Source organism: Ictalurus furcatus, chromosome 15, assembly GCF_023375685.1.
Source record: "Ictalurus furcatus strain D&B chromosome 15, Billie_1.0, whole genome shotgun sequence".
NCBI lineage: Eukaryota > Metazoa > Chordata > Actinopteri > Siluriformes > Ictaluridae > Ictalurus > Ictalurus furcatus.
In genome coordinates, this window is record NC_071269.1 from 26,808,687 (window position 1) to 26,816,186 (window position 7,500).

Below are 7,500 nucleotides of genomic sequence, written 5' to 3' on the forward strand. Positions count from 1 at the left end.
CAGAACATTTCTCCGGAACCTTTGTGCACTGTTCTAAATTCAAACTACTGATCCAGTGCAGTTTTCACTATTTGACCATCTTCATGTGATAATGAAAGGAGGCGCTCTACTGCATGTCTTTCTGCTATAAATAACAGTTCTGTGACGTCGTTATTTAGTGATTAAGGGTGCACAAACTTTTGCACTTGATGATATACAGTCGAGGCCATACGGTTACATGTTTACGCAGGTTGAAGATATTCAATATTACTCCATACATTTCACATTACTGAACATTTCCTGCATTCATGCAGCTACTGCGTCTGTTTCATGCACAGAACCTGTCTGCCGTTGTTACCGTGGGAACTGTGGACCTCCACACGCCCTGTTCCTCCTTAGGAGCAATTTCCAAATACTTGAAGGTACCATGAGCGTCTGTATAAAACATCTGTATGTAAATATAAAGCTCTTGGGAGCACACAGACACTGCACCGTTCAGGAAGGAGGCACACGTGAAGTCCGGAAGGTTCCACCGAACTCCAAGATGACAACAGAGGAACTGTGAAGGAGTTGGAGGCATCATGCACCACCATCAAGAGAGTTCTACATCACCTGTCATGCAGGGAAGAAGAAGTGTGCAAGTGATCACCAGACTGTTGGAGAAGAGTTCTCTGGGCAGAACCGTTTGGCTGTAATGATCAGCGCTGTGTATAGAGGGAAAAGGCTGTTGTAGGGGAATTTCACTGGAGAAGGACTGGACCGCTGGAGCATGTGCTTCAGAAATACTGGAGCAACACCTTAAGACTTCAGGAAGAATGTTAAAACTTGGTCGTAACGGGGTCTTTGTGGACTGAAGTGAAAAAGCTGATCTGAGCAGAAAAAGTGTCTGAGCGAAGAGGCTCACAAACCTGACTGAGCTACAGAGGTTCCTTCAGGAGGAACTGGAGAACATTCCGGCAAACCAGTGTGAGAAGCTTGTGGAAGGCTACAACAAGAACTGACTCAAGGTCAAGCGATTAAAAGCCAATGACACCAAACACTATGAACTTTGGACCCAATGAAAACCTGATATAGTGAACAAAATCTGACACAAATACGTGAAATGAGATATTATTTATTTATTTATTTAGAAATGAATTCTTATAGAAATACAGTAGATGTTACAACTGATGTAACAGGAAATGTGCCTTTAGCCTAGGGGTGTATAAACTATTGTCCTCAGCTGTATGAATGTTGTTTTTTGACTTTTTGCGCTTCACTGATGACATTTCTGTCAGAAAACACAAAGCTGCCGTCCTGCTGGATTTATTATTGCTTTAATGTTGGTTTTGTTGTGTTATATTTGGTCGCGTGCCATCTTTAAACCTGCGCTTCGGAAAATCTCATCTTAAAGCTGTTCAGACTCCGGGACTGACAAAACACTGCACGCAAACACATGGGATCGTTTAGAGAGGATCAAACCACGCTACTTAAAAAAGATGGGGGGGGGGCTTCTAACTTTAAAAAATCTCTTTAATTTATTAGGAAAAAAATTTAGATCTAATTTGTAAAGTCTGAGATCTTGATGTGAATCACAAAATCTGTTCCTCTTACAGTTTATACTCATTTCACATCTTAAATAATCACGTGTCTTTAGTAAAGAATTAGTCTCTAAGAATAATAAATAACAGAAATAATATAAATAACTCACACGGACCAAGATACCATCAGAATCTTTTTTACACGGTCGGCAAGTCGCTCGGTTCTGCCGTAAATCTAATCTAGAATTAGACGTCTCGTTAAGTCTGAGTGCAGTTCAGTTTAAAATGTTTTTACACAACACGCAGAATTTTTATTTAATATTTTGGGGGGGGGGGGGGATATGTTTTTCATTTTTGTTTGTATGGGAGAACCCTTCATGGTTCTATGTGGAACTCTAGAACAGTTCCACTTTCAGAAAAGATGCAGTGTGGAACTCTCGGGGAGGTCACGAACCCTGAACTAGAACCTCTGAGGAATCCATTTTTTGCTTTTTTTTTTCCGGTTAAATTTATTGCACTGCTGCTGACTTTGTAAGCTCCGCCCACTTTAAAACTTTAAGCTCCGCCCAGCTCGTAGCGCCTTCGTGTCATACGTGTCTGAAAAGCTCGTGTCCTGTCTCTATGGCATTATGATGTGAACACTTGGACCTTGTAGTGTTACTGCTTCATCCAAAGACGAGATTTCTGCACATTTAATTAAATATAATAAAGAATATCACCTTCAAGAGACAAAACATTTACTGAGAAACTGTTTATAAACACATTCCCTGTTCCCCTGCAGTGTCACGTTACATAAATAACTTCACTAGGAAATCCGTTTCAATGGAAAATAGAGTAAAAGTTTTCTTTTCTTTTTAAAATGCAGGTCTGTTAACGCTCGTGAATGTAAACACTCGTCTTACTTTTTGTTTTCTTTTCGATCCTGGACACTTTCTCAGTGTTTGCTGTCGGATGGAGAAGCTTTGAGACGCTTTTATAAATCTGACACACAGAGTAAATAATCAGAGGCGTTTTGACGTAAACTCGGAGAGGAAAAGAAAAGAGTTTCAGGATTTGAAAGGCGAGACTGTTTAACCAGGAAGTGAGGAGATGTTAATGTGCATGGGAAACTGGAGGCTGTGTGTGTGTGTGTGTGTGTGTGTGTGTGTGTGTGTGTGTGTGTGTGTTCAGGTGAAGTGCTCCTCAAATGATCTTTCACACACTTATTACACTGTAAATCACTAAAACATCACTGAGGCTCCGTCACCTTTTCCCTTTCTTTTTTTTTCTTTTTTTTATCTTCACCCAAAGCAAAGCCCCGGAGCGAGTGCAGGTGATCTGAGGTGTTCAGGGTTTTATCATCTCCACCTAATGAGGAAGTACAGGTATTTTTTCTGTCCGTTTTCTGTGTGTGTGTGTGTGTGTGTGTGTGTGTGTGTGTGATGTTTTTTCATTTTTCCTTCTGATGTTCTTATCTCTGTTCAGTTCTGCTGCCTCAGCAGATTAGCATCTGGCACTTACTGGAGTGTGTCTCGTCCTGGAGGAAGTGTAGAGGTTTTATTCCTTCTGGACGACGTTGAGGACGAGGCGCTGAGGGACTCTGAACAAACACAAAGCGAGGAACCTGAGAAAGAAACCTGATCCTTTTATAGAGAAACTGTGACACCTGCGCTGTAGAAAATTTCCACAAGCTGAACAACCAGGTGATAAAATCTACATTATCATAACACCGACTACATTTCAACACACAAAAGTAACAAAAAAAGGATAAATAAACCAGAATCGCCAGAGAATAACAACAAAAACGACAAGTAGTTATTATACGTTAGAAGTATACAGAATTTATAATAAATATATACTCAATAAAATTTTTATGGAAAATTAAACCCATCCGTCTAAAGCTGGAGAGGTGTTTATTATTTATTTATTTATTTATTTTATAAGTAAGATTTATTTATAAAAGAACCCACACTGACCAAGCCGCTGCACATCAAATGAAACGGTACAAACAGTAAAATAGCGTAGCATATATAAAATACAACAAGAACATTAATACATAATAAACCAATAAAAACACAGAGCGAAATGAACTGCTATTAAAAAACACTAGTATTATTATTATTATTATTATTATTATTATTATTATGATTATTATTATTATGATTATTATCAGAACACACTTATGAAATGCTTTCAGCTTTTTCATTTCTTTCTTTTCTCCCTACACGTCCATCACTTTATATAAAAAAATTATTAAATAAAAACAAAGAAGGAGATTTTTTCCCTCATCTATCTTAATAAGATATAATAAATGAATGAAAACCCCACCCGGCCGCACCGTTTGATTTAGCGTGGGGGATCAGAACGTCGGTCCATTTCGGAGGAAGCGTTTAAGGTTCTGAGAAGAAGCGTGTAACGGAGCGCTTCACTTTCACACGTTCTGAAACTTTAACTAGAACTTCTGAGGAAGGTATCTCTCTTTTTCAATGTATTTCACATGTTAAAGTCTAACAGATGTTTAAGGTGAAAATGATGCAGCGGAACTTTAGAACTTTGCAGCTTTAGAACCCGAGAGAATCAGTGAAAGACTGTGACACTCACCTGAGGAGCGCTGAGACGATGATGTCAGTGAGAGTCAGCGCTGTTCTGAGGGTCTCACCTGTGTGTCCTGAGTCTTCAGCATCTGAAGGGGTGTGTGTGTGTGTGTGTGTGTGTGTGTGTGTGTGTGTGTGTGTGTGTGTCCTCCTGAGCTCTGGTGATGCTGCAGGACTTTAAATGTGAGTCACTCAGCACTCGAGAGTTTATTAAAGAGCCTCAGGGAACAAATGAGGTGCGTCAGGCTTCTCCAGTCAACAGACCTGAGGGCTGTGTGTGTGTGTGTGTGTGTGCGTGTGTGTGTGCGTGCGTGCGTGTGCGTGCGTGTGTGTGTGTGTGTATAAGTGGCATACAAGTTCTTTGCTCTTATGTATTTAATTTTTATGATTTGTATTATTTTATTATTATTTTTTGCTTTACTAACAAAAAAAGAATTATTTTAAAAAGCATTATAATTACCACTGAATTAGATTTGAAATTATATTTGAACTGTTCACTTATTTATTTATTCTCTTCATTTTTGTTTACTATAAATTACTTATAATTTTCACATTAATATTTGACCTTTTAAATCTGCTCAGTGATGCCACTTTTTTGGCCAACGCTGTTACCGTAGCAACGCTGAGTTCTCAGATCAGAAGGTGGTGATTAATTCTCTAGAACAGCGGCTCTGACAGTAGCGCAGGTTTATATTAACGCTCTCGCTCTAATACGGTATCGTTTCCATAGTAACGGCTCGTTCACAGGGACGTGTACAGCGAACGATCCACATAAACGGATTTTAAAATGGAAGGAGTCTCCAGTTTCAGAGGAATAGAGAGAGAGAATAAAGAGAGAGAGTAAAGAGAGAGAATAGAGAGAGAGAATAAAGAGAATAGAGAGAGAGAATAAAGAGAATAGAGAGAGAGAATAAAGAGAGAGAGTAAAGGGAGAATAGAGAGAGAATAGAGAGAGAGAATAGAGAGAGAGAATAGAGAGAGAGAATAAAGAGAGAGAGTAAAGAGAGAATAGAGAGAGAATAGAGAGAGAGAATAGAGAGAGAGAATAGAGAGAGAGAATAAAGAGAACAGAGAGAGAGAATAGAGAGAGAGAATAGAGAGAGAGAATAAAGAGAATAGAGAGAGAGAATAAAGAGAATAGAGAAAGAGAATAGAGAGAGAGAATAGAGAGAGAGAATAAAGAGAACAGAGAGAGAGAATAGAGAGAGAGAATAGAGAGAGAGAATAGAGAGAGAGAATAAAGAGAATAGAGAGAGAGAATAAAGAGAATAGAGAGAGAGAATAAAGAGAGAGAGTAAAGAGAGAGAATAAAGAGAGAGAATAGAGAGAGAGAATAGAGAGAGAGAATAGAGAGAGAGAATAGAGAGAGAGAATAAAGAGAATAGAGAGAGAGAATAAAGAGAATAGAGAGAGAGAATAAAGAGAGAGAGTAAAGAGAGAGAATAGAGAGAGAGAGAATAGAGAGAGAATAGAGAGAGAGAATGGAAAGAGAGAATAGAGAGAGAGAATAAAGAGAATAGAGAGAGAGAATAGAGAGAGAGAATAAAGAGAGGGAATAAAGAGAGAGAATAGAGAGAGGGAATAAAGAGAGAGAATAGAGAGAGGGATGGTGAGGGAACGAGTGTTTATAGCTGCTATAACGTAAGTGAGAACAGGAAGTCACAGGTTTCATGAACATTAAATGTGAAACGATAAAAGAAAACTTTATGTATAATTTAGAGGCACACGTTAACACATTACTACCTTCTAAAGTTCTTCAGTTGTGTCCCTGGAGGAACCCGTACAGATTGTGTAGAACCCTAAACAGAGTGCTTTCTATCAGAAACGGTTCCAAGCAGCACCTTTTTTTAGAAAGCTACAAACCATTCACTATCCGAGGAACCCTTGAGTAAATTGCCGTACATCTCCTCACTCACATCTCGGAGCTCTGTGTGAAGATAAAGTCACATCATCTCCCGGACTCAATGACGTGAGGTGACGTTGACTCAGTGACGGTGACGTGACGTTTACGCTGTAGTTTACAGCAGGTGGACTCGACAGCGTACGGTCTTCCAGTGTGCAGTCTAGCAGCAAATTACACAGTGCCTTGTTTACTGAAGAGATAATATCATTAACCCCTTTCCAGGTTTCAGCAGAATTTCACAAAAACTAACCCAAAATATTCATCCTTGTTAAAGGGAGACACATTTTCCTACTTTTTCTACCCCTTTGCATCTGATTTTTATCCACTCCATACTCCCTCTCTCCGTCTCCCAGTCTTTACCATATACTGTATCTTACAATAGAAATACTTCCGTACGTCATACACACACTTGTATATCTGCATTTGGAAATTTATCTGAGATAATCCTTTATTATTATTTGCTAATTTGATTATGTGCTATAAAACAAGATCTTGGTGATTGGGAAGTATTTTTAGCCCAACTTGGCAACCCAGAGAGCATGGGGCAGTGTGGTTCCTACCTCAGTGGGCCTCTATTAGCTGTTTGTTGCAGTTCCTATGTTTGACCACTAGGTGCAATAATCAACAGAACTTTGGCGTTTCTCTGTCAGGTAGTGACATCATCGGTCATTCAAAAGAAGTCATTTCAGGTATTTCAAAGGAATTTAAAATATATGAGCTGTAAATGAGAACTTAATGAAGATTAATATTTGTTGAACAGCTGATATACAGTATAAACAGCATGGCGGACATTACAACGCTCACCGGCAAGACATGACTCTCCGTCACTCTGCACTAGTATTCATACAGCAGAGCGCGTCCAGACTCAGAGAAAATACAAATAAAGTTTTTTTAATAAAGTCAGTAGTGAAAGTGTAAACTGCTCCACAGCCTCCACATGACCGCAGATCAGAAATATTGAAATAGTGGACACAAATCATCACAGCCAATATGCTGAGACACACACACACACACACACACACACTCACTGTTTACCACTTCATACATTTGCATGTACTAATAACAGTATGTGTAAAACACGAGGAAACACTGCAGTGAATTTCCTTAAAACCAGTTTTCTGCTCCTTCAGGGGAAGTTTTGAATTGAAACCTAAAGAAAATTGCTTAATTTGCACAAAAGAAAAAAATCCCCAACATTTTTTCCCCCTTTTCCGTGTCAGTCAGATGCTAATCTTGTTTACCGTCAGTGTAAATGTGATCCAGAACTAGCAACGGTCCAAACTGTGTAAAAGATGTTTGTGTGAAATACAACGGAACGGTCCTATAAAAATGTCAGATTATTATCGTGCATGATTATTATCTTATACATTTATATACATACTTATACATACATATACATTTATATACATACTTATACATACTTACTTATCACACTTTAACTTCCATCTCATACAGTTCCTTCTTCCTCAGGCAACTTTTCCTCATTTTAAATTGTGTATTAATCCTAATGTATGCAGCTTGCCAC

At 38.7% G+C, this 7,500-nt stretch overlaps 1 protein-coding gene across 3 annotated transcripts in view; it reads right to left on the minus strand.

Annotated features, from left to right (window-relative positions):
* Positions 1-4,335, minus strand: part of LOC128619545 (SAM pointed domain-containing Ets transcription factor-like) — a 13,070-nt gene extending 8,735 nt beyond the window's left edge. Inside the window, exons 1-2 of one of the 3 annotated variants that reach the window (XM_053643790.1) lie at positions 4,080-4,335; positions 3,000-3,078 (exon numbers count right to left, since the gene is read on the minus strand). The gene's annotated coding sequence lies outside the window, so the exon portion shown is untranslated. Of the gene's footprint in view, positions 1-2,999; positions 3,416-4,079 lie in introns of those variants that run through there. The other 2 variants (XM_053643789.1, XM_053643787.1) reach the window with 2 other exon arrangements.
* Positions 4,336-7,500: the final 3,165 nt, after the last annotated feature.